General features: G+C 43.7%; 1 long non-coding RNA gene across 1 annotated transcript; it reads left to right on the plus strand.

Annotated features, from left to right (window-relative positions):
• On the plus strand, window positions 1–25,175 carry LOC132657377 (uncharacterized). Its single transcript, XR_009595420.1, has 2 exons — window positions 1–208; window positions 22,398–25,175. It is a non-coding gene; the product is annotated as an uncharacterized LOC132657377 (long non-coding RNA).
• The last annotated feature ends 840 nt before the right edge of the window (window positions 25,176–26,015 follow it).

Consider the following 26,015-nt stretch of genomic DNA (forward strand, 5'->3'; position numbering starts at 1 on the left):
CTGAAAGTCCCCCTTGTCAGGACAGACAGACCTGCCAGTGGCTCTTCTCCAGGCCAGCAGCTGGTCTGCTTCCTCAGGAATAACCTCCTGTGAGTCTGCATCACGTGGAGCCACCTGTGCCTGCTCCGCCGTGAGCAGTGCACCTCGTATCAACCCAGACACACTCCAGGACCTTCTGAGGCTTGAAAACCAAAGACGCACCACCTCAGTGAGTCGTTCTCCTCTTAAACTGAAATTGGGTGAACTGAGCTGCTTGTCCACTTTGGAGATTAATCCTTTGTCAGCTGCTTCATTTGCAAACATTGTCTCCCATTCTGAGGGTTGTCTTTTTGTCTTATTTATGGTTTCCTTTAAACAAGATAAGTCCTGGGTGTTCATTGCGAGGACTGATGTTGAAGCTGAAACACCCAATACTTTGGCCACCTGATGTGAAGGGCTGATTCATTTGAAAAGACCCTGATGCTGGGAAAGACTGAAGGCAGGAGGAGAAGGGGGTGATGGAGGATGAGATGGTTGGATGGCATCACCGACTCAATGGACATGAGATTGAGTAAACTCTGGGATTTGGTGGTGTTGGTGACAGGGAGGCCTGGCGTGCTGCCGTCCATGGGGTCACAAAGAGTCAAACACAACAGAGCAACTGAACTGAACTGAATTGATGGTTTCCTTTGCTGCACAGAAGCTTTTAAGTTTGCTTGTTTATTTACTTATTGTTTTTATTTTCATTACTCTAGGAGGTGGGTCAAAAAAGGATCTTGCTGAAATTTAAGTCAAAGAGTGTTCTATCTATGCTTTCCTCTAAGGGTTTTATAGTGAGTGGCCTTTCTTTTAGGTCTTTGATCCAATGTGAGTTTATCTTTGTGTATGGTATTAGGGAAAGTGATTTCAATGTGTCCACATTAAGCTGAGAGTGATTGTCACGTTCAACATGATAAACATAATATTGCTGTATGTTATATATGAAAGTTCTTAGAGTAAATCTTGAGTTCTCATTACAAAGAAACTTTTTTCTCTTTAATGTTGCACCTATATGAGATGCTCAATGTTCATGAAACTTATTATGATCATTTTGTGATGTATGTGAGACAAATCATGTATGCCTTACACTTATCAGCACTATGTGTCAATGATATCTCAATAAAACTGGGAGAAAAAAATTAAAACTATATAAAAATAAGTAAATTAGTCAGTCTTACTTTGCTTCCCAGGTGGTGCTAGTGGTAAGAACCCGCCTGCCAATGCAGGAGACATAAGAGACCAGGGTTCAATTCCTGAGTCAGGAAGATCCCCTGGGGGAAGGGCATGGCAACCCACACCAGTGTTCTTGCCTAGAGAATCCCACGCACAGAGGAGCCTGGTGTGCTACAGTTCATGGGGTTGCAAAGAGTCATGATGAAAGACACAACTTGGCACACATAATATCTTTCAGTGTGGATTCTGCATGGGACTCATGCCCCAGAATAAGCAGACTTCTCATGCCCTTGACTCTGATTCTGGTCTTTTCCTTCCCCTTCTTCTCCTGCGTAAGCCTTGAGGTCTCCCTGCAGACTCTGTTTCTTTGCCCATCTTCTCCATAAAAGCCAGCTTTTGCTGAGACCCCAAGTGCTCAGGGTCTACAGATGAATCGTCCTGTTCTTTCTTCACCACCATCTCTTCCTAATGCTTTCCCCTCCTTCCAGTTTTGACGTAATCAAACCTTACCTAACACTTGAGTAAGTGAGTGAGTGAGTGAAGTCACTCAGTCGTGTCCGACTCTTTGCGACCCCATGGACTGTAGCCCGCCAGGTTCCTCTGTCCATGGGATTCTCCAGGCAAGAATACCGGAGTGGGTTGCCATTTCCTTCTCCAGGGGATTACCTCTGCCATTTTTTAAAAAGCATTAATCTATTTCTCTGGCTGCACTGGGTCTTAGTCACGCCACGTGATCTAGCTCCCTGACCGGGGGTCAGACCTGGGCCCCTGCACTGGGAGGGCAGTCTTAGCCGTGGACTCCCAGGGAAGCCCCGGGTGGCAGCACTCTCACCCAGGATGTCTTCATGACTCTCGCTGTCTCATTTGTGGTATATTTTCTCCGTGACTCACCCCTCCCCTCCTCACTCCACCCTGGCAGGTGACTTCAGCATCTGCATGGAGGACTCCCCAGGTACAACATGCTCTCCCTCCCGGCCCCTTCCTCCCATGATCTTCTCAGCCCAAGCTGAGCACCGCCAGTGTTGCACCCTTGGCATCACCAGTAACCTCACCGCCTTCAACATCTTGCTCCTTCACCACCACCTCCCATTTTCCAAGCACGGTCACCCTCAGCTTCTCCTGCCAACTACTCTGTGTGGTCAGCTGAACATATAATTTATTGACCAACTCCTTTTTTTCTATACTCACGATACCTTTGTGTATCATGCTTGTTAGTGCCACCATGATGACAGGGTGCCACTGGGTGGCTGAAACAACAGAATTGTATTTTCTTGCATTTCTAGAGGCTAGAAGTCCCAGATTGAGGTGTTGATGGATGGTTTCTACTGCGGTCTCTCCCCTTGGTTTGCAGACGGCCATCTTCTCTGCCTATCCTCATGCCGTCCCCTCTTCACTTCAGCATCTAAGCATCTAAACTTTTGCTGTCTCCACAGATGAATCCTCAGCCCGCCTCATTTCCCTGTTTTCTCCTTAAGTTTGAGCTCCAGCTCCCAAGCCTTTCTTGCTTCTCACATGCTGATGCATGCCATCCACACTTCCTTCTCTACTGCTTACAGTTTTCCTGAGCTCTAAATTCAGATTTCCAATGACTTAATGTGTATCTACAATTCTGTCTAAGAGGCACTTCAAGGGTAACACAATTTATACAGAATTCTTCATCTATAATTCCTGCCTCACAAAATTCCTTCTTCTTTGACTTCCCTGTAGATTAGTGAAATATACACTGATTGATCGCCCTGCTCTCACTCACCCTTACATCCCTGCTTCAGATCTTTTTTTTTAATATAAATTTATTTATTTTAATTGGAGGCTAATTACTTTAGAATATTGTATTGGTTTTTCTCTACATCAACATGAATCTGCCACGGGTGTACACGTGTTCCCTACCCTGAACCCCCCTCCCACCTCCCTCCCCATACCATCCCTCTGGGTCATCTCAGTGCACCAGCCCCAAGCATCCTGTATCTTGCATCGAACCTGGACTGGTGACTCATTTCATATGTGATGTTATACATGTTTCAATGCCATTCTCCCAAATCATCCCACCCTCTCCCTCTCCTACAGAGTCCAAAAGACTGTTCTATACATCTGTGTCTCTTTTGCTATACATCTGTGCCTCTTTTGCTGTCTCGCATACAGGGTTATCATTACCATCTTTCTAAATCCCATATATATGTGTTAGTATACTGCATTGGTGTTTTTCTTTCTGGCTGACTTCACTCTGTATAAGAGGCTCCAGTTTCATCCACCTCATTAGAACTGATTCAAGTGCATTCTTTTTAATGGCTGAGTAATACTCCATTGTGTATATGTACCAGTGCTTTCTTATCCATTCATCTGCTGATGGACATCTAGGTTGCTTCCATGTCCTGGCTATTGTAAACAGTGCTGCGATGAACATTGGAGTACACGTGTCTCTTTCAATTCTGGTTTCCTCAGTGTGTATGCCCAGTACTGGGATTGCTGGGTCATAAGGCAGTTCTATTTCCAGTTTTTTTAAGGAATCTCCACACTGTTCTCCATAGTGGCTGTACTAGCTTGCATTTCCACCAACAGTGTAAGAGGGTTCCCTTTTCTCACACCCTCTCCAGCATTTATTGCTTGTAGACTTTTGGATAGAAGCCATTCTGACTGGCGTGAAATGGTACCTCATTGTGGTTTTGATTTGCATTCTCTGACAGTGATGTTGAGCATCTTTTCATGTGTCTGTATGTCTTCTTTGGAGAAATGTCTGGTTCTTTGGCCCATTTTTTGATTGGGTCGTTTATTTTTCTGGAATTGAGCTGCAGGAGTTGCTTGTATATTTTTGAGACTAGTTTTTTGTCAGTTGCTTCATTTGCTATTATCTTCTCCCATTCTGAAGCCTGTCTTTTCTGGTCATAGAGAATCCTGCTGTGATTTATGTCGGAGAGTGTTTTGCCTATGTTCTCCTCTAGGAGTTTCATAGTTTCTGGTCTTACATTTAGATCTTTAATCCATTTTGAGTTTATTTTTGTGTGTGGTGTTAGAAAGTGTTCTAGTTTCGTTCTTTTACAATGGTTGACCAGTTTTCCCAGCACCACTTGTTAAAACAGATTGTCTTTTCTCCATTGTATATTCTTGCTTCCTTTGTCAAAGATAAGGTGTCCATATGTGTGTGGATTTATCTCTGGGCTTCTATTTTGTTCCATTGATCTATATTTCTGTCTTTGTGCCAGTACCATACTGTCTTGATGACTGTGGCTTTGTAGTAGAGCCTGAAGACAGGCAGGTTGATTCCCCCTGTTCCATTCTTCTTTCTCAAGATTGCTTTGGCTATTTGAGGTTTTTTGAATCTCCATACAAATTGTGAAATTATTTGTTCTAGCTCTGTGAAAAATACTGCGTTGGTAGCTTGATAGGGATTGCATTGAATCTATAGATTGCTTTGGGTAGTATACTCATTTTCACTATGTTGATTCTTCCGATCCACGAACATGGTATATTTCTCCATCTATTAGTGTCCTCTTTGATTTTTTCACCATTACTATTCAACATAGTTTTAGAAGTTTTGGCCACAGCAATAAGAGCAGAAAAAGAAATAAAAGGAATCCAAATTTGCCGGGAGCCACCACAGGGGATCCCACCCATAACAAGGTCATGTGGAAGAGAACTGTTAAGCAAGACTTCAGGACTCAAGGGGCTCCCTAGGCTTTCTCAAGCATCTACCCCAAAACTAGAATCTGTCTGCTTTACTATTTCATGTCTTTCACCAACTCCTCTGACATTAACAGGGGGCTATCCCCAACCATCTTTCTCTGGAGAAAATCAACTTAGGGCTCTAGCTAATAAGTCTCCTGGACATGAGAGGAATATTTCAAATCAAACCCCCTCTGTTAGCATTCTAGCTTGCTTAGCAGGTTTATCCAGACTGTGATTGTTTACACATGTGATTGTTTACAGCCCCCCAACTGTGAGATGCACGAGAAGCCTAAAACATAGAGCCTTTCAAAGAATTAAAAGTTATTAGAGTAGTGCTGGGGTAGGATTTCATTATAGGGCCAATGCTTGTTGCTAAGTTCCCATATCTCTTATCCACTGTGCACCTGGGAATGCATTAGTTAACATAGTGAGAATGTAAGAAAAACAAGTATAGCCTTGAAATTAACCACATCAGACCTTTGAACTAATTGGTTCTTTCTTATAACTCATTGCACCTTTGCTCTGTGAAAAATGTAACTCTGTTTAGCATTTTCTGCAGCTGACATAGATTAGAAATATAAAGAAAAAAACACTTTGAGGGAAAATAAGTTTTCTGATTGAGCAGCCTTTGTCAAAAGAGGGTCATAAAATGTTCACAGGCCTCCAAGGCCAGAAGATACTGTACACAACATCATTTGTGGGAAAGGTATGCAGAAAAAATCCTGGTTTCGATAAGGGCAAAACTGCTGGAATGTTTGGGCTGACTCTGTATGACCTTGCATCTTTCATTTCCCTCTATGTATAAGGCAAGGTATAAAAGTACCTTTCGAAAAATAAAGTAATTGGGCCTCACTCACTGAAGAAGCTTGGTAACCCCATGTCAATCATTCTCTCTCTCTCCCTCGCCCTCTCTTTTTCAGGCTGATCCCTTGGAGCATAGAGACTCCCTATGTTCACTTATCTGCCCGGGTTTCTAAGACCTGAACGGGAAGACGTTCTGCGTCTTCACTCCCTTGGGAGACTGGGAGGGCACCTGTGGCCTCTGTGAACAGGGCAAACTTCTTGTCTCGGAGTTTTATTGGCTTTCTATGTAAACCAAGGAATATCAGCCTCTTTCTCTCCTCTATTTTCTTATCTACAATATTCTTTCCTTATCTCTCTCTAAATCATCCACTGATGCCATTTTTCCTTCGGGTTTCCCTGGATCCAGAGGGGGCTGGACCCTGGCACAAATTGGAAAAGAAGAAGTAAAACTCTCACTGTTTGCAGATGACATGATCCTCTATATAGAAAACCCTAAAGACTCCACCAGAAAATTACTAGAGCTAATCAATGAATATAGTAAAGTTGCAGGATATAAAATCAACACACAGAAATACCTTGCATTCCTATACACTAATAATGAGAAAATAGAAAGAGAAATTAAGGAAACAATTCCATTCACCATTGCAACGAAAAGAATAAAATACTTAAGAATATATCTACCTAAAGAAACTAAAGACCTATACATAGAAAACTATAAAACACTGGTGAAAGAAATCTGCTCCAGATGTTTAAACACCAGGATTCACTTTAACATTTAGATTTCAGTTCAAATGTTCCCTCATCAGTGATGGCTTCCTGGTCACTCCATCTAAATGAGACCCCCATCTTTAGACTGTCACTCAGTATTATTTTTTCCATAACACTTATAGTAATCTGAGTCAATTATTCACTCATTTGTTTATGATCTGTTTCTTTCTCCTGAAAATGTAAGCTCTACCAGAAAAAGTTGTGTAGTCACCCCTGATATCCCCAGTGCTTAAGCCAATACCTACCATCGTGTAGGCAATCTATAAATGCTTGTTTAACAAAGGAATAAATGAATGAATTCTCATTTCAGTAAGTTATGCTAGTAAGACAATCAGATGAAAAGTATTTATTCTAGTACTATTCAAATAACAAAGAACTGAAAATAGTTAAATAATCAAAAGAGGAAAGAAGTAAATTGTGTAATGTACATGTAGTAGAATAATAAATAAGACCTAGAATCAAGTGGTAGATCCATATTTATTGACTTGAAAGAATATCAACTCAATTTTGTTGATGGAAAAAAAATTGACTATTGGCACAAGAACAGACACACAGATCAGTGGAATAGAAAAGAGATCCCAAAAATAAACTCATACACTAATATTTAATTAATCTTTGACAAAGGAAGCAAGAATGTACAATGGAGAAGAGACAGTCTCGTCAATAAGTGATGCTGGGAAAACTGGACCGCTACATGTGAAAGAATGAAGTTAGGACAGTCTGTAACACCATACACAAAAACAAACTCAAAATGGGTTGAGACCTACATGTAAGACCAGATTCTGTAAAACTCGTAGAGGAAAACATAAACAGAACACTCAGTGACATGAACCACAGCAATATCTTTTTGGATCTATCTCCTAAAGCAAAGGAAATAAAAACAAAGGTAAACAAATGGGGCCTAATTAAATTTAAAAGCTTTTGCAGAGCAAAGGAAACCATCCACAAAATGGAAGACTCCCTGAATGGGAGAATATTTGCAAATGGTATTACCAATAAGGGGTTAAGAGCCAGCATAGAGAAACAACTCATACAACACAATACAAAAAGTAACCCTAATGGGCAGTAACATGGGCAGAAGACTGAGTAGACATTTTCCCCAAAATGACAGACAGATGGGCAACAGGCACGTGCAGAAATATCCAACATGGCTAACTATCAGAGAAAAATAAATCAAAACGATGAGATATTACCTCATACCTGTCAGAACGACTATCATCAAAAAGTCTACAAATATAAAATGTTAGCGAGGATACGGAGAAAATGGAACCCTCACACGCTGATGATCAGCATGTAAACTGGTGCCGCTATTATGGAAAACAGCATGGAGGTTTCTCAAAAACCCAAAAATAGAAATGCAGTGTGATCCAGAAACTCTACACGGAGGTACATATCCAGAGAAAGAGAAAGCACCAATTGGAAAAGATTCACGCACCCTGATGTTCACAGCGGAACTATGTACAGCAGCCAATATAGTGAAGCAGCTTATACGTCCATCAACAGGTGAATGCATCAGAAAGACGCGGTATAAAGACAGACTGGACTACTGCTCAGCTGTTAAAACAAATGAAATTCTGCCACTGGCAGCATCACGGACGGACCTAAGAGAATATTGTGGTTAGTGAAACAAATCATCAGAGAAATTCACTGTGTGTGAATGTATGCCACTTGTATGTGGCATCTAAAAATATACAACAAACAAATGTGTGTAGCAGAACAGAAACAGACTCACAGAGAGAGAAAACAAACTAGTAGTTAACGGTGGGGGAGGTGGGGCGAGAAAGGGGTAGGGAAAATGTAAACTATGACAGAACTTAAAGAATCCTTCATTCACTGTTTTTTAAAAAGCTGGATAAACAAAACCCCAAATGTGCACCCATTTATGCAAAATTATGGATACACAATATTATATATAAACTAAATATTTGTATACACATAATTGCAGTCAGATGTTGGAATTATAACTGAAAATATTAACAGATATAATGTTAATGTATCTGGTTATCTCAGAAATATGGAGTAACTTTGAATTTCTTCCTAACTTTTCTGAATCATTTGAATTTTTATACAAGCACTCATTATGTTCATAATCAGAAAAAAATAAAAAATAAATGTCTAATCTTTGACTTATTAGATAGACAAAACTAGGATTTTTCCAAGTGATTTTTGAGGGGGGGAAAAGCAGCTTTTTCAGTACAAGAATTCAGTATGCTGATTTTTTATTTCATTTCTTTTCCCCTCTTTTGTTTTTCTTATTGTTATTGAGAGTGTGGAAACACTGTTAGCATTGCAAAAAAAAAAAAAAAGAAATAAAGTAAATCCAAAAATATTATTAGGCTACGCTTTTCGGAGTGCATTTTAATATAGCATCAAACATGTTCCCATTTTTATTGCTGATTATAATGTTCAACAGCGTGTGACGCAACCATTCAGACTTCTTGGCAGACGGAGCCCAGTTTCCATCTCTTTTTGTACAAGACGTAGGGTGTGGAAACTTTCTACTTGCTTGGAAACTCTTCTGAAAACGGGTTTTCACTCAATTCGGCCTCTAAGTGTTTAAGAGGTGACTGAATTTCTGAAAGTGGTCTGACTGTTTTAGTGCTGCTGGCAACCACGGCAACTTTCACACTATGGGAGAGGGGAAAAATCCATATTATTAAAAATTTGCCCTAGATCTCTTTCCCATTTCCTATTTTTTCATTGAGGCCAAAATATCAAGATAATTTTCCTATGGAAACATTTGAACTTGGCTTCGAAAATTATTTATTTCAACAACTACATCTCTGAATACTAATGATAGTATCACTAGGAAGGCAGCTGTAAGGGGAAGAGAGAGGTCAAGTCCATGCAAAGTGTTCTGTCTGTGGCTTCAGTTCTGTTTTTTAAGCCACTACACTGCCCAGTAGGACACCCATCTTTATTAAACTGCTGAGTGAGCTTCAACAAGAAGTCTAAATTACTTACAATATTTGTATGGAATAAAACAGAAAAGCCATTTTAATTCTTTAACAGGGCAATGCATATCATAATGAGTTTCTCGAAATGGAAATAGCTTCTTCCTGCTTCAATTGTCCAGCAGAAGGTTGGCTTCCTAGGACAAAAATCATAAAAACAGGTAGTTTTGATGTCTGATCTGGTTGTAGCACTTGGCTTTGGGGGACTAACAAGGTAGTCAGTCCTTCTTATCAGGGAGTCCTTTCACACTCTCTGCTACTAAAGTTCAAGAGGATGCTAGTCTTGAATTTGAGGAGAGAGAGGGGTAGGCAGATGATCACAAGCATTCTACACACTTTGGTACCTCTTCAGAGATGAGTCTGGGTTTCCTAAAGCCCCCGTGAGTAACACTGATGTCTTTGCTGTTGTTTTTCAGCCACCCAGTCATGTCCGACTCTTTGCGACGTCATGGACTGCAATATACCAGGTTCCCCAGTCCTTCACTATTTCCTGGGGTTTGCTCAAACTCGTGTCCGTTGAATCAGTGACGCCATCCAACCATCTCATCCTCTGCCACCCCTTCTCCTCCCACCTTCAATCTTTTTCAACATTAGGGTCTTTTCCAATGAGTAGGCTCTTTGCATCAGGTGGCCAAAGTATTAGAGGTTCAGCTCTAGCATCAGTCCATCCAGTGAACATTCAGGACTGATCTCCTTTAGGATGGACTGGTTGGATCTCCTTGCAGTCCAAGGGACTCTTAAAAGAGCCCTCTCCAGCACCGCAGTGGGAAAGCATTATCTGGCATTCAGCCTTCTTTGCAGACCAACTCTCACATTCACACTGGTGTCTTTAAATGCCAGTATCTCATCAATGTCCACGATGTCAATTATCAAGTTGTCAGGACGTGGTGATGTGTCTAAATGCTCAGCTCCACGCCTCACTGCATCCCTCTGTCAGATCCACATGGGCAAATGCCTTCCCGTGACCTCAGTGTGTCATCCGCCCCAAGCTAACTCTATGCTGCTCTTCAAAGATCTGGTCCTTCTCCTGAGTTCCCTGCACTGACTGATAGCATCACTCAGTATCCTTCCATGCTGACGTCCAAACTTGAGTCTTCTGGCATCCTTAACTCACCCCTTCTCTTCAGCTTTGCAGACTGTTGTCGAGACCTATGAGTTCCACAGGAGCGACGTCTTTGAAACACCTCTGGCAATGTTCCCACTTTCTAACCTAAGTGTTGCTTTCACAGTGGAGCACCTGTCATCGCTGGTCTGACCTCAGTTGGTAGACTGTGGCCCGCTGACTAAATCCCACTCCCTGCATGTGTTTGTAAGTCAAGTCTTATTGGAGTGTGTAAGGATGCTTGTGGACCACAAAGTCCAAGCTGAGTAGTTACAGCAGACATTGTATGATCCGTGAAACTGAAAATACTATCTGGCCTTTATAGAAACATTTTATAACCCCTAGTCTAGACCATCGCAACAGGCTCCTAAAAGTTTGTATTACTTATACACCCAATCTAGAAGAATGAATAGACAGTGAAGCAAAGCAAAGGAAAGAAACATAAACTCTGTAAATTGCTCCATGCTTCTTCTGGGCAGACGCATTCATATTATTCCTTAAAATAATCGAGTTGTATTATACATACTATTTTTCCTAAATTGAGTCTTTTTTGTCAGCAAGGGGCTTCCCTCATATCTCAGATGGTAAAGAACCCACCTGCAATGTAGGAGACCCTGGTTTGATTCCTGGGTTGGGAAGATCCACAGGAGAAGGGATAGGCTACCCACTCCAGTATTCCTGGGCTTCCCTTGTGGCTCAGCTGTTACAAGAATCTTCCTGCAATGTGGGAGACCTGAGTTTGATCCCTGGGTTGGGACGATCCCCTGGAGAAGGGATAAGCTACCCACTCCAGTATTCTGGCCTGGAGAATTCCCACGGACTATATAGGCCATGGGGTCGCAAAGAGTCGGACACGACTGAGCGACTTTCACTTTCACTTGTCAGCAGTAATGAAGCTTTTCTTTTTATGAACTTTCACGGTTATGCTAAATATTACAAAGATTTTTTAATGTTCTACATTTGATGTATATTTCCCAAGTGTCTAAATTCCAGTTTTCAATTTGCCTCTGGAGAAGTCACACATTTAGACTCCCATAAAGACTGGGCTTAAAAGCAAAACCAAGCTACAACTTCCTAATGACAGTCACACACTGGTATCTCTTTTCTAAATCAGTTCAGTTCAGTTCAGTTCAGTTGCTCAGTCATGTCCGACTCTTTGAGACCCCATGAATTGCAGCATGCCAGGCCTCCCTGTCCATCACCAACTCCCAGAGTTCACTCAAACTCATGTCCATCGAGTCAGTGATGCTATCCAGCCATCCCATCCTCTGCCGTCCCCTTCTCCTCCTGCCCCCAATCCCTCCCAGCATCAGAGTCTTTCATATGAGTCAACTCTTCACATGAGGTGGCCAAAGTATTGGAGTTTCAGCTTTAGCATCACTCCTTCCAAAGAACACCCAGGACTGATCTCCTTTAGAATGGACCGGTTGGATCTCCTTGCAGTCCAAGGGACTCTCAAGAGTCTTCTCCAACACCACAGTGCAAAAGCATCAATTCTTTGGTGCTAAGCTTTCTTCACAGTCCAACTCTCACATCCATACATGACCACTGGAAAAACCATAGCCTTGACTAGATGGACCTTTGTTGGCAAAGTAATATCTCTGCTTTTCAATATGCTATCTAGGTTGGGCATAACTTTCCTTCCAAGAGGTAAGTGTCTTTTAATTTCATGACTGTAGTCACAATCTGCAGTGATTTTGGAGCCCAAAAAAATAAAGTCTGACACTGTTTCCACTGTTTCCCCATCTATTTCCCATGGAGTGATGGGACCAGATGCCATGGTCTTAGTTTTCTGAATGTTGAGTTTTAAGCCAACTCTTTCATTCTCCTCTTTCATCAAGAGGCTTTTTAGTTCCTCTTCACTTTCTGCCATAAGGGTGGTGTCATCTGCATATCTGAGGTTGTTGATGTTTCTCCTTGCAATCTTGATTCCAGCCTGTGCTTCTTCTAGCCCAGCGTTTCTCATGATGTACTCTGCATATAAGTTAAATAAGCAGGGTGACAATATACAGCCTGACGCACTCCTTTTCCTATTTGGAACCAGTCTGTTGTTCCATGTCCAGTTCTAACTCTTGCTTCCTGATCTGCATATACGTTTCTTGAGAGGCAGGTCAGGTGGTCTGGTATTCCCATCTCTTTCAGAATGTTCCACAGTTTATTACGATCCACACAGTCAAAGGCTTTGGCATAGTCAATAAAGCAGAAATAGATGTTTTTCTGGAACTCTCTTCCTTTTCCATGATCCAGCAGATGTTGGAAATTTAATCTCTGGTTCCTCTGCCTTTTCTAAAGCCAGCTTGAAAATCTGGAAGTTCACAGTTCATGTATTGCTGAAGCCTGGCTTGGAGAATTTTGAGCATTACTTTACTAGTGTGTGAGATGAGTGGAATTGTGCGATAGTTTGAGCATTCTTTGGCATTGCCTTTCTTTGGGATTGGAATGAAAACTGACCTTTTCCAGTCCTGTGGCCACTGCTGAGTTTTCCAAATTTGCTGGCATATTGAGTGTAGCACTTTCACAGCATCACCTTTCAGGATTTGAAATAGCTCCACTGGAATTCCATCACCTCCACTAGCTTTGTTTGTAGTGATGCTTTCTAAGGCCCACTTGACTTCACATTCCAGGATGTCTGGCTCTAGGTGAGTGATCACACCATTGTGATTATCTTGGTCATGAAGATCTTTTCTTGCCACCTGTGTATTCTTGCCACCTCTTCTTAATATCTTCTGCTTTTGTTAGGTCCATACCATTTCTGTCCTTTATTGAGCCCATCTTTATATGAAATGTTCCCTTGGTATCTCTAATTTTCTTGAAGAGATCTTAGTCTTTCCCATTCTGTTGTTTTCCTCTGTTTCTTTGCACTGATTGCTGAGAAAGGCTTTCTTATCTCTCCTTGCTATTCTTTGGAACTCTGTATTCAGATGCTTATATCTTTCCTTTTCTCCTTTGGTTTTCACTTCTCTTCTTTTCACAACTATTTATAAGGCCTCCCCAAACAGCCATTTTGCTTTTTTGCATTTCTTTTCCATGGGGATGGTCTTGATCCCTGTCTCCTGTACAATGTCACGAACCTCTGTCCTAGTTCACCAGGCACTCTGTCTATCAGATCTAGTCCCTTAAATCTATTTCTCACTTCCACTGTATAATCATAAGGGATTTGATTTAGGTCATACCTCAGTAGTCTAGTGGTTTTCCCTACTTTCTTCAATTTAAGTCTGACTTTGGCAATAAGGAGTTCATGATCTGAGCCACAGTCAGCTCCTGGTCTTGTTTTTGCTGACTGTATAGAGCTTCTCCATCTTTGGCTATAAAGAATATAGTCAATCTGATTTCAGTGTTGACCATCTGGTGATGTCCACCTGTAGAGTCTTCTCTTGTGTTGTTGGAAAAAGCTGTTTGCTATGACCAGTGCATTCTCTTGGCAAAACTCTATTAGCCTTTGCCCTGCTTCATTCTGTACTCCTAGGCCAAATTTGCCTGTTACTCCAGGTGTTTCTTGACTTCCTACTTTTGCATTCCAGTCCCCTATAAGGAAAAGGACATCTTTTGGGGGTGTTAGTTCTAAAAGGTCTTGTAGGTCTTCATAGAACTATTCAACTTCAGCTTCTTCAGCATTACTGGTTGGGGCATAGACTTGGATTACCATGATATTGAATGGTTTGCCTTGGAAGCAAACAGAGATCATTCTGTCATTTTTGAGATTGCATCCAAGTACTGCATTTTGGACTCTTTTGTTGACCATGATGGCTACTCCATTTCTTCTGAGGGATTCCTGCCCACAGTAGTAGATATAATGGTCATCTGAGTTAAATTCACCCATTCCAGTCCATTTTAGTTCACTGATTCCTAGAATGTCGACGTTCACTCTTGCCATCTCCTATTTGACCACTTCCAATTTGTCCTGATTCATGGACCTGACATTCCAGGTTCCTATGCAATATTGCTCTTTACAGCATCGGATCTTGCTTCTATCACCAGTCACATCCACAGCTGGGTATTGTTTGTGCTTTAGCTCCATCACTTCATTCTTTCTGGAGTTATTTCTCCAATGATCTCCAGTAGCATATTGGGCACCTACCAACCTGGGGAGTTCCTCTTTCAGTATCCCGGAGGGTAGCTCAAAATTATATTTATCTTTATTTCTGTGATTAATAGTAAAACTGAATATTTTATCTACTTAATAACCATCTGTATTTCTTTTTGTGTAAACTGATTAGGAGTATAATTTTTTAATTTGCGATTTCAGTAAATGTTTTACTCTGGTCTGTGACACAGTGGTAAAAAATCCACCTCCCAACGCAGGAGTTTGATCCCTGGGTGGATCCCCTGGGGAAGGAAATGGCAACCCACTCCAGTCTTGTTGCCTGGACAATCCCATGGACAGAGGAGCCTGGTGGGCTACAGTCCATGGGGTCACAAAGAGCGGACATGACTGAGCAACTAAGTACACAGCAAAGTATTCCTAACAGAATATAAATACTCTCAGTCCTAGACGACAGGGTGACACATTCTATCAGTCAGTTCAGCCGCTCAGTCATGTCCGACTCTTTGCGACCTCATGGACTGCAGCACTCCAGGCTTCCCTGTCCTTCACTATCTCCTGGAGCTTGCTCAAACTCATGTTCATTAAGCTGATGATGCCATCCAACCATCTCGTCCTCTGCGATCCCCTTCTCCTCCTGCCTTTAATCTCTCCCAGCATCAAAATCTTTTCTAAGCTGTCAGTTCTTCGCATCAGGTGGCCGAAGTTTTGGAGCTTCAGCTTCAGCATCAGACACGTTCTATATCGAATTCTATGTATACGTATATGTATAACAGTAATTGTTAATAAAACAAAAGCAATAATAAAACGTAAGGCTCACTGACTCAGTGGCATGAGTTTGAGCAAACTCAGGGAGATGGTGAAGGGCATGGAAGCCTGGCGTGCTGCATCCATGGGGCCGCAGAGTCAGGCACAACCTAGCGGCTGGACAGCGACAGAGCACTGTACTTACAGTAACTCATTTCAAACCTCACAGCAGCCCCCTGAGCTGTGAATATTCCTGCTGGAGAGGTGGTAGGACTGGTACACAAAGCAGCTAAGAGACCCGAGGGCTAGCTTAGCTTCAAAGTCCTTCTTCTCAGATAAGATACTGCAACTGAGTCCTCCTGACTATATGGCTTACAAACTGTAACATACATATTCGACTCTAAGAAAAAAGTTCACCCATCGCAATACAGCTAAATAAAGATGGAGAAAACCTATGGTTTTGTGACATGTGACGCTTTCCAAGATTAAGACTTTGGACTTTCACAATTTTTAGATCTACCGCCTTTGCCATCTCACTCATAAGCAAACAGGTATTGAAATGGAGCAGCTAAAGAGAGTTTAGCCTTTTTCACCATTATTTATTCAGAGTAACTTTATCAGCACTCTCCAAAACTATGCACAGACCAATTCTCTCAGCATTCTAAAAATACACACATAAATTAGATCAAGTCTCTGATTGTGCAAAACTTAACTCCATGGGATCAATTCTGAACTATCACTCAGAGAGATTTCAGACACATATTCTTAAAAGTCATTGTCAAATAATGCATCATAGTGTCCCTTAAATCTTCAATAACATCCCAGATCCCACAGGAAGAAAAGATCACTTTCTTTGGAGTTTCAGATCTTGTAAGATCCAGTTACAATTTGCCATTCTAGTTCATTCCTTACTATTTCTCCATGTCAACCAAATAAGGTATTCAGCCTTTCTAGAAGACATCCTATATATCCCCGTCTTTTTTTCTTACCGCTTTTATGTATGTGGAATGCCTGCCCAAATTGGACACATTATTTGCCATCAAACTTAAAGTCTGCCTCCTCTGAAAAGACTCCCTGAAGCCATAGCTAGGAGTGACCTTTTAAGCTGTCATTTCGTGGCGTATATGATGATTGCACTAATCACACAGAATTATAATACTTACCCCACATCCTCACAACAGTTCATAACCTCCTAAAAGGCAAGGACCACACCCTCTTCAGCTGTATATCTCTCAAAAAGCTCAGCAAATAGAGCAAGCGTTCAATAAAAACATTGGTTAGGTCGAGCTGAATGAAAGACACTCAGTGTTCAACGACCCATTTGTCTCTATTTTACTCTTTCATCGCCCCTGTTTTTTCCTCTTTTATTTGCATCTCTGTGCAGCTTCTATGCAACGATCTGTGACAGCATTGTGGTGCTCGGTTGACGGCCTATAAAACTTCTCCACGGAACAATGAACTGAGGGGAGTACAATCTATGGTGGTTTTCAGCTTTTTCTCTTTTGCTCAACACTTTGACTTGAGAAAAACTGGGTAGCAATCTAAGACATCATAGAAAAAAAATGTTTTTGAGAAAACTAACTTTTCTGAACAGGTCAAGTTATTGATTAAAAAAAAACAATATAGTCACAAATATTTGCAAGCTTAAAACTGGACACCTATGAAGGTTTCGAATGAAAAAAACAACCCTTTATGTCTTTTATGTACCTAATTTCATACTGGCCTTGTTACTCTTATCGCAGTTTATTAACAGAATTTGTATTCCCCTAGAAAACACAGGTTGTTGGTATAAGCTGCTCTAGAATTCAAGCCTATACACGTATCTCCTCTGAACACAACAACAGTTATTTTAAAGCAGTAAAAGTACTTTCATGAAAATTACACTAAAAATATATATATAGCAAAAGAGAATGCGGAGCAGAATGGGCATCTCTGTAGTGCTCCCAGTGGAAAGGTTCAGACTCTTAAGCTTGGTGCACGGACCCACTTTTGCCTCCCTGTCCTGCTTCTTCTCCTACCAGTTCGCCCTCCACTCTCGGTCCAGCCACCCCAGCTCGTTTCTCTATGTGCCAACATCTTGTGAACTAAAAGCTTCAACTAAAAGGGCCAGAGACATGGCAACAGCAATTAAAAAAAAAAAAATTAAAGACGACTTTTGAGCCTTGACTATTATGTGCAGGTAATAGGCTGAGAGTATCACTCAGTAGCAAAGGCAGGACAGTTCAATATTGAAGAGGAAAGACTACCCAGAGGGCAGAGGCAGAAGGCATGGAGAATCCACTCTCGAGAGAAGGACTATGTCCTAATCAAGGAAACCACAAATGTGCCCAAGCGGCTTCCAGAACTGATGTTGAGCAGGACTGAAGAAAGTCTTCCTCTTTGAAAGGGAGTGTCTACAGCACTTGCCCTAAGTGGCTTCCAGAACTGATGTTGAGCAGGACTGAAGAAAGTTTTCCTCTTTGAAAAGGAGTGTCTACAGCACTGGCCCTAAACTGGTCGCACCACTGTAGGCGGGGGTGGGCCAGAGCATATCATTTGCCCCCTTTGCTCACAGGCCTCTAGAACGAGAACGACTGTCTTTGAAGATCTCACTTATGGAACTGTGGGGGAGGAGCCTCGCGTGAATGCTAGGATCCTGGACCAGGAACCCAAGTCCGATGCCATAATGAGATCTGATGTCTTGAGGAGAGTATGGGTTTATTTCGCATGTAAGAGGGTGTGAACTGCGTGGACAAAGGTCAGACTGGGTTTTCAGAAACTATCCACAGCAGTGCTTCCAGTCCAGAATCTTGACGCTCCACCAGAAAGACGCGGGGTCTACAGCACTCTCCTTGCAGTCAAAGGACCTTTGTGAATTTCTCAAGTCTAGTCTCAGAGGATAGAATCTACACGACACCCAAGTCTGGGTCCTAAAGGGGCACACAGCGCCTGTCTGACTGTGTCTCAGGACACCTTTCCTCACACGCAGCCACTGTATTGTTGGGAGGCTCAGGACGCATGGAGAGGCCACAGGAAGGCCAGCTGACATCAGCCTCAGAGGTGGGATGAACAAGCCTCCATCTAGCAACTCTGGATGGCCCTTAAAACTCATTGCTGACATCACTGCCTGTAGAAATCTGTCTCTCATCACCTGGCATGGATTGCCCCTTCTCCTATGCCATCCTAGCACCTTATGTCATCTCCACAGTATGAATCACAGTGTACACTGCCTGTCACTTTCTTATCCACCTCCCTCATTAGAAGTAAAGGTCTACATAACAGTATCGTAATCTGCTTTACTTGCTTTTTATCCTAAGTACTTAACATGATGTGTGGCTGAATGAGAGTGAATGTGTCAATAAACAAGATAATCAATATAAAAACAAACAGCTAACAGTACAAAATAGCGTAATTGATAAACTGAGGTAGGAAACCAGCAGGCTGTTGTGTGGGGTTTGGGTTTTAACAGAGAGGCTGAAAGTTTTCTGCAAACAGACATTAACAGTCATCCCAGAGTCTAAGGTGTGGATAAGGAAGAGACGCCAAAATGACCCAGTAAGGTCTGAAGCTGCTCGGCAAAGTGTCAGGACAACGACATAAAAAAAAGCATCCAGACCTCCATCACAGACAAGGCATCACGTTACATCAAGCAGTGAGTGGGAATCGGGAGGTAAGAAAAGATGTCAGATTCTTGGAAGATGCTTTGAAGATGAGTCGGACAGGCTGCAGATCCTGAATGCGGAAACAGGAGCAAAGCTGAAGCTGAGTCCTTCTGTTGGGACCAACTACGGAGCAGGGCAGGCTTCCCTAAGGGCTCAGAGGTAAAGAACCTGCCTGCCAGTGCAGGAGATAAGGCTTTGATTCCTGGGTCGGGAAGATCCCCTGGAGAAGGAAATGGCAACCGACTCCAGTATTCTTGCCTGGAGAATCCCATGGACGAAGGAGCCTGGTGGGCTGCAGCCCTTGGGGTCATAAAGAGTCAGAACAACTGAGCAGCTAAGCAGCAACTGCCCAGGGCGCCAAGAATGGGTTCCTCCTGTTAAAGGAGCGTCAGTGGACTCCCTCTTAACAAGGACAGTCTAGGCACCTTTCCAGTCCCCTGGACACAGTCATTTGTATGAATTCCTTCCCCACCGCCTGCATGACACCCACACTTGCTTATTTCTAAGATTTTTTTTTTTATGTGTACCATTTTAAAAGTCTCCATTACATTTGCTCATTGCTTCTGCTTTAGGCTTTGGCATTTTCAGCCGCAAGGGGTGTGGAAACTCAGTCCCTGCCCAGAGATGGAACCTGCACCCCCTGCCTTGGAAGGCAAAGTGGTAACCACTGGACTGCCAGGGAACTCCCCAGCCCCCATCTCCTTGCTCTTCAGCCCTGCTAAGAGCCTGGGGGCAAGGAAAAGGACGAGGAACTTGTCCAAATGGATACAAACCTCCAGTTCAATCGTTTACAAGAACAACTATGCCTTCTTTGAGCAGAGCAAAAAGCATCCAGTTCAGTTCAGTTCAGTTCAGTTCAGTCACTCAGTCATGTCCGACTCTTTGCGACCCCATGAATTGCAGCATGCCAGGCCTCCCAGTCCATCACCAACTCCCGGAGTTCATTTAGACTCATGTCTATCGAGTCAGTGATGCCATCCAGCCACCTCCTCCTCTGTCATCCCCTTCTCCTCCTGCCCCCAATCCCTCCCAGCATCAGAGTCTTTTCCACTGAGTCAACTCTTTGCATGAGGTGGCCAAAGTACTGGAGTTTCAGCTTTAGCATCATTTCTTCCAAAGAAATCCCAGGGTTGATCTCTTTCAGAATGGACTGGTTGGATGTCCTTGCAGTCCAAGGGACTCTCAAGAAGTATCCAATTAAGAGATGTTTATTAGAACATTTTACCGGGTTTCTTGAAACCATCCAGTCTCCTTTTTGACTGTGAATCAGTACATGTTTAAACAGTAATTAGTACAAGTGGCTTCACAGTTTACCTTTGGGTAGCCTTCTTTATGTAACAAAAGCCCAACTGAACAAACTGACGGCGGTTACACAAGTCATTCTTCTTCTCATAAGGAAATGTCTAAAATTCTTCTTCTAACCCCAGAGAAAGAAATCTTAACTTTGATATGATTTAAATAGCAGCTTTTGTGAACTGATTCATGCTTTTCTAGAGAAGAAAAGTAAACTTCTCCTCTATAACTTTAGTGTGTCTTCTTTAGAGAAAGGCATTTGTTTCTCGTTTTCTTCTCCTGTGTCTTTCTGTACAAAAGCCAGTGCGTTCTTTTTTAACCATCAAGAGCTGACTTTCTGAATGTAAGTCACATTGAATGGCAGTACTTAGACTAAAAAGTTTTTTTGTTTCCCTTAACTTATAGAAAAAAAGAAAGAGAAACCATTGCATGGGCCAGAAGCCATGATCAAATTTCAGATGACTTTTTGCACTCTGCAATAAGCAAATGCCAAATCTAAGCCAAAGAATCTTCTGGAAATGCTCAGTGATATTCGATTTTAAGGGATCATAGTTCTGTGTTGCTACATACAGACATCCAAGTGTAGACTTATCACAGGAATAGCTAAAGACGGGGATACAGCAATTTTTCCTTCCATGGTGTTGGCAATGTCTGCAGCACTGCCTGCTTGTTACTGTTATTTAGTCGCCCAGTCCTGTCTGATTCTTGCAACCCCACGAACTGCAGCCCACCAGGCTCCTCTGTCTATCAGATTCCCCGGGCAAGAACACTGGATTGGGTTACCATTTCCTTCTCCAGGGAATATTCCCAACCCAGAGATCTAACTCTCGACTCCTCCATTGACAGATTCTTTGCCATTGAGCTACCAGGGGAGCAGATGCTACTAAATGGTGTTTAGCGTCACATTAGACACCACTGATTGGTGGAACCCAGAAATCCATTATTCACTAGAACACACTCATCCTTCATCATCGCCGGTATTTCCTGGACACAAAAGACTCCACAATGAGGAATTATGCAGCTTCCAACAAAAGCAGAACCATCCTTCCTGCCTTGAAGCAAGACTTGTACTTCCTCACAGTCACTGTGGAAAATCTGTTCCTACCAAGCGTCACCAAGCCACATAGAGCCAAATGGCTATTGTAAAGGAAAAGTAGAGAAGAAGGTTCAGGCCACACACTGCAACTTAGCAAAAGCTCCCGCATTGTTGTGAAATGGCTGTTCCTCTCCCAGAGTGCTGCAGACTACCCCTGGGTGACTACTGTCTCCTCTCTCCTACGAAGTACTCTCTCTCCTCCATTTTTCAAAAAAAGAAAAAAAAAGTCAGTTCTGGCCCTTAAAGTGCCTGTCCCACCAGAAGCAGCAAACATCCCACAGTGAGCTGGGCCACCCTTCTCAGAAGACGGTCGAGGGCAGCTACTCAGGGTCAAGTCTCATTCCTCCCCCTTATCAGTATCCCTTCCTACCACATAGAATATCCTTGCTTAGGGAAGTTATAATAAACGCAGGTCATTAGAGTCATCCAGTAGGCATGTGAGAGCTGGACCATAAAGGAGGCTAAGCACCGAAGAATTGGTTGTTTTCAAACTTCAGTGCTGAAGAAGAGTCTTGAGAGTCCCTTGGACAGCAAGGAGATCCAACCAGACCATCCTAAAGGAAATCAATACTGAATAGTCATTGGAAGGAGTGATGCTGAAGCTGAAACTCCAATACTTTGGCTGCTTGGTACGAAGAGCTGACTCATTGGAAAAGACCCTGATGCCAGGAAAGATTGAGGGCAGGAGGAGGGGATGACAGTGGATGAGATGATTAGATAGCATCACTGACTCAGTGGATATGAATTTGAGCAAATTCTGGGATTTACTGGAGGACAGAGGAGCCTGGTGCGCTTCAGTCCGTGGGGTTGCAAAGAGTCGGATGTGACTTAGGGACTGAACAACAACAACATTACAGTCACTATGGTGACCAGAACGTCCGACAGCCACGAAGGAGAGCTGCGCCTGCATTGAGGAGGGGGTGGTAGTTTACAAGGGCTGCCAGGGGGACAGTGACATCTCGTGATTTCCAGGAGTAACTGTGTCCTCAGAGAGATTTCCTCTATTAGTTCGTCTTTATTTTCCATATTGCTGGTAGCCCATTGGGTATTGATGTATAGACTGTGTTTTTCACACACACACTCCTGATACATTTTACAGGTTGAATCAGCTGTGCATCCAGGAAGAAAGGGTTTCTCATCCTCACGTTGACCACAGGAGCTTCAGAGTGACTCTGGCAGCTTGCACATATGTGGGCTACCTTGAGTGACAAAGAAAGCTGGACTCCAGCACCAGGCAGTGATCCTCAGCATCTCAGTTCCTACATCAGCTCAACGAAGACAACACCAACCGTAGCCGCCAGTCTCACTACACACCAGACTCTGAGCTGTGCGCTTCACAGGGACCGTCTCATTTAATCCTCCCAACAGTTCTAGGAGACACAGGGTATTTTCAGGAATGCTATTATAACTTGAGAACTATGTGAAGGATGAGACAGTTAAGAGAACTTGTATGGATCATCAGGTAGGGATGGGAGCAGGGCAGGGAAGTTTTTAATGACAGAAACAAAGGGCAAGTGGGATTTCCCTGGCAGGCCAGCAGTTTAGATTCCTAGCTTCCAATGCAGGGACACAGGCTCGATCCCTGCTCGGGGATCTAATATCACACATGCTGTGGGGCACAGCCAAAAAGTGGGAAACAAAAGCGAGAGAACTAACCAAGGACAAGTACAAACCAGCTTCCATGACTTACGGGACTATGGCGCTGCCAGCAGCAAGCAGGAGGCTAAAGACACAGATACAGATACGCTCTGTCCCACGAGGATGAAGCTATGGAGCCTGCATGGCGCTGTCACTGGTACACAGCCACGTGGGAGCAATCAAATCTGGGGCAGAGGACAAAGCAGGTATCACTAGGCTTCCTCTAACATAAAACAGCAAAAGGGAAAAGAATTCAATCTGAAGAATCCGTGAAGAGAGAGGATGAGAGCTGTGTGTGCTGCTGAAAGAGGCTCACTAGACCGGCTTGGATCCTGGGAAGAGAAGAGACTATGTCAGCCTGGGTCACAGAAAGCCAGCCCCGAGCGACATTTCAGAAGGAAAGGCGTCTGGGTTGAGAAACATGCCCTTGGCCAGGCAGCCAGAAAGGTGAGTGTAGAGCAAGGGGTTCCGAGCCAGAGGCCGCACTTCAAAGCACAGCTCTGCTCCTCAGCTGCCTTGGGCAAGGTCTCTAACTTACGTGAGCTGCGGATTGCCAACTGTGAAGTGACCACAGAGGCTTGTCTCTTAGAGTTCTTATGACAAGTACTGTTCATGGAATTCTCATGAGGACGAGCTGCTTGGGTGGCATCACTGACTCAATGGACATGAGTTTGAGCAAACTCTGGGAGATGGTGAAGGGCAGGGAGGAGCTTCCCTGGTGGCTCAGATGGTAATGTCGACAATGCAGGAGACCCGGGTTCAATCTCTGGGCTTGGAAGATCCCCTGGAGAAGGAAATGGCAACCCACTCCAGGACTATTGCCTGGAAAATCCCATGGACGGAGGAGCCTGGTAGGCCAAAGGACAGGGAAGCCTGGTGTGCTGCAGCCCACGGGGTCGCAAAGAGTCAGACACGACTTCGCAACTGAACAACAGCAGCATTGATGAATGCAGGAAGAGCTTTAGGGGCTGCACAGGCTCAGTGTGAGGAGACCTGCCTCATCCTCTGCCCTGAATCTGTGTATCAGGGACAGCACCATGCAGGCTCCAACCCTGGAACTGGCTAGACATTCACGAAATGAAGGCGCCCTTCTGCTTCACTCTGCACCCTTTACCAACCACTCCGTATACCTCCTTGTTCCCGGAGTTCATGCCAAACGTTCAGAGAGCAACACACACCACAGACCAAACGTGTCATCCCTGCAGGGGCTCAGGGAGAGAAAGTCATGGGAAAGCACACCCTTCATGGAGTCCAGTGGCTTTCCAGGTGGCGCTAGTGGTAAAGAATCCACCTGCCAGTGTAGGAAACGTAAGAGATGTGGGTTCAACCCCTGGGTCGGGAAGATCCCCTGGAGGAGGAAAAGCAACCCACTCCAGGATTCTTGCCTGGAGAATCCCATGGTCAGGGGAGCCTGGTGGGCTACAGACCACGGGGTCGTAAAGAATGACACTTGATTGAGTGTCTGAGCATGCTCACTCTTCCCTTTCCACCACCAGCATCGCCACAGACTCTGGACCACAGAACTGTCAGACGCACTGCAGAGTGTTTGTCTGCCTTGAATCCTTATTGCAATATTCTTCTAGTGTTTGTAGGCTCCTGTTTTTCCTACCTGTCTCTTTTCTACTGTGCCAAATTAAGAATGCAAGTAAATTATGGTTACCCATTTGTCCAAGAATATATATCTCCTGGGAACTGCTTATTTTCCATATGTGGAGTCAAATGAGAAAAAAAAAATGTGACTATCCCCTTCTAAATAATCAGCAATTATAATGATATTCTCTAACTGTAAAACTAAGGGACTGGGTATCAAGGGAGAATAATTTCGCATTAAAAAATGCAATTCCATTTGCAAATGCTCACTTGCTAGCCTTTCATCTAATTAAAAGTACAAATTCCAAATATGAGAGCTGATATGACAACAAATTAAAGAAGCTCATTAAGGCAGCTTATGACCTTATTCCCTTTCTCCAAAAATACATTTTCCTGCCAAAAAAGCATTATTTGTCATTTCCAAAAATAATGAATACAGTTTGGAGTGGATCCAATTATCTGAATCACCTGGATGGGAATCACATCTAACTGCGTGAAGCAGGGGTATGTGATCCGTCACCTACAGAAGCGAGGGCCCTCCACTCCCTGAATGGGCATCACTTTTTGCTCTTCTCTTCCTCCCTGTTTCATTCCCCTAACCCTACCTTTGGGGCCAAAGATTATAAATAAAAATTAGTGAATAATGTGAGTAATCTCAGGAGTCTATTTATGTAAATGAATATCTGTGAGAGCTTTTGTCTTTTGGCGACCAAGAAGGAGAAACACAGATGGCATGGGAGAAAAGGGGGCTGTTTTGGGAACGAGTGTTTTTTTTTGAGCTTGAGGCACACAGCGTCCCATCAGACCATGAAGGTCTGGGAGAAACACCAGCCACCTCTGCGTAGCTTTGCTTCTTGACAATTCACCAAAACTGAGCGAACGCAGAGGAGCGTGCTTGGTGACGCCAGGAGGGCAGTCAGCACGGGGAGGAGGGACGCGGGGAGGCCTGCTGGGTGACGGGGGCCGGCGCTCAGCGACCACCTCTGCCGCCCACTCCGGGGCAGGAGCCCCGGGCGTCTGCTTCGCCGGGGGGTCCACTCCCCGACTCTGAGCTCCTGTGTGCTTCCAGCGGAGCTCATAGGAGCCCTCAGCTCCCACCTCGAAAGCCACCCAGGCTGAGGCCGCCTGTGCCTTTCACATCCCAGGCCACCAGCTCAACTGTGAGAGCCTGCCCCAAACCGGACTGACCACAGCCTCGGAAGCCCAACTGGGAGACCCCAAGGACGACCGGAGAAAAAGACGTTCCCCTCAACAGCAACCTGAGTATCGTGTTGAGGACGTGGCCACTACGAGGGCTTGGCAGGGGAGCCATCCAGAGAAACCGGAGATAAGAAGAGGGTCTTGTTAAATGGTACAGATGATCTCATTCACAGAACAGAAACAGACTCACAGAGAACTAACTTACGGTTGCCGGGGCGGGGGGGCGTGGGGAGGAGAGGGGGAAGGGATAGCAGGGAGTTGGGGATCAACACGGGCACACTACTGTATT

This window comes from Ovis aries, chromosome 11 (genome assembly GCF_016772045.2).
Source record: "Ovis aries strain OAR_USU_Benz2616 breed Rambouillet chromosome 11, ARS-UI_Ramb_v3.0, whole genome shotgun sequence".
In the NCBI taxonomy this organism is placed as follows: Eukaryota; Metazoa; Chordata; class Mammalia; order Artiodactyla; family Bovidae; genus Ovis; species Ovis aries.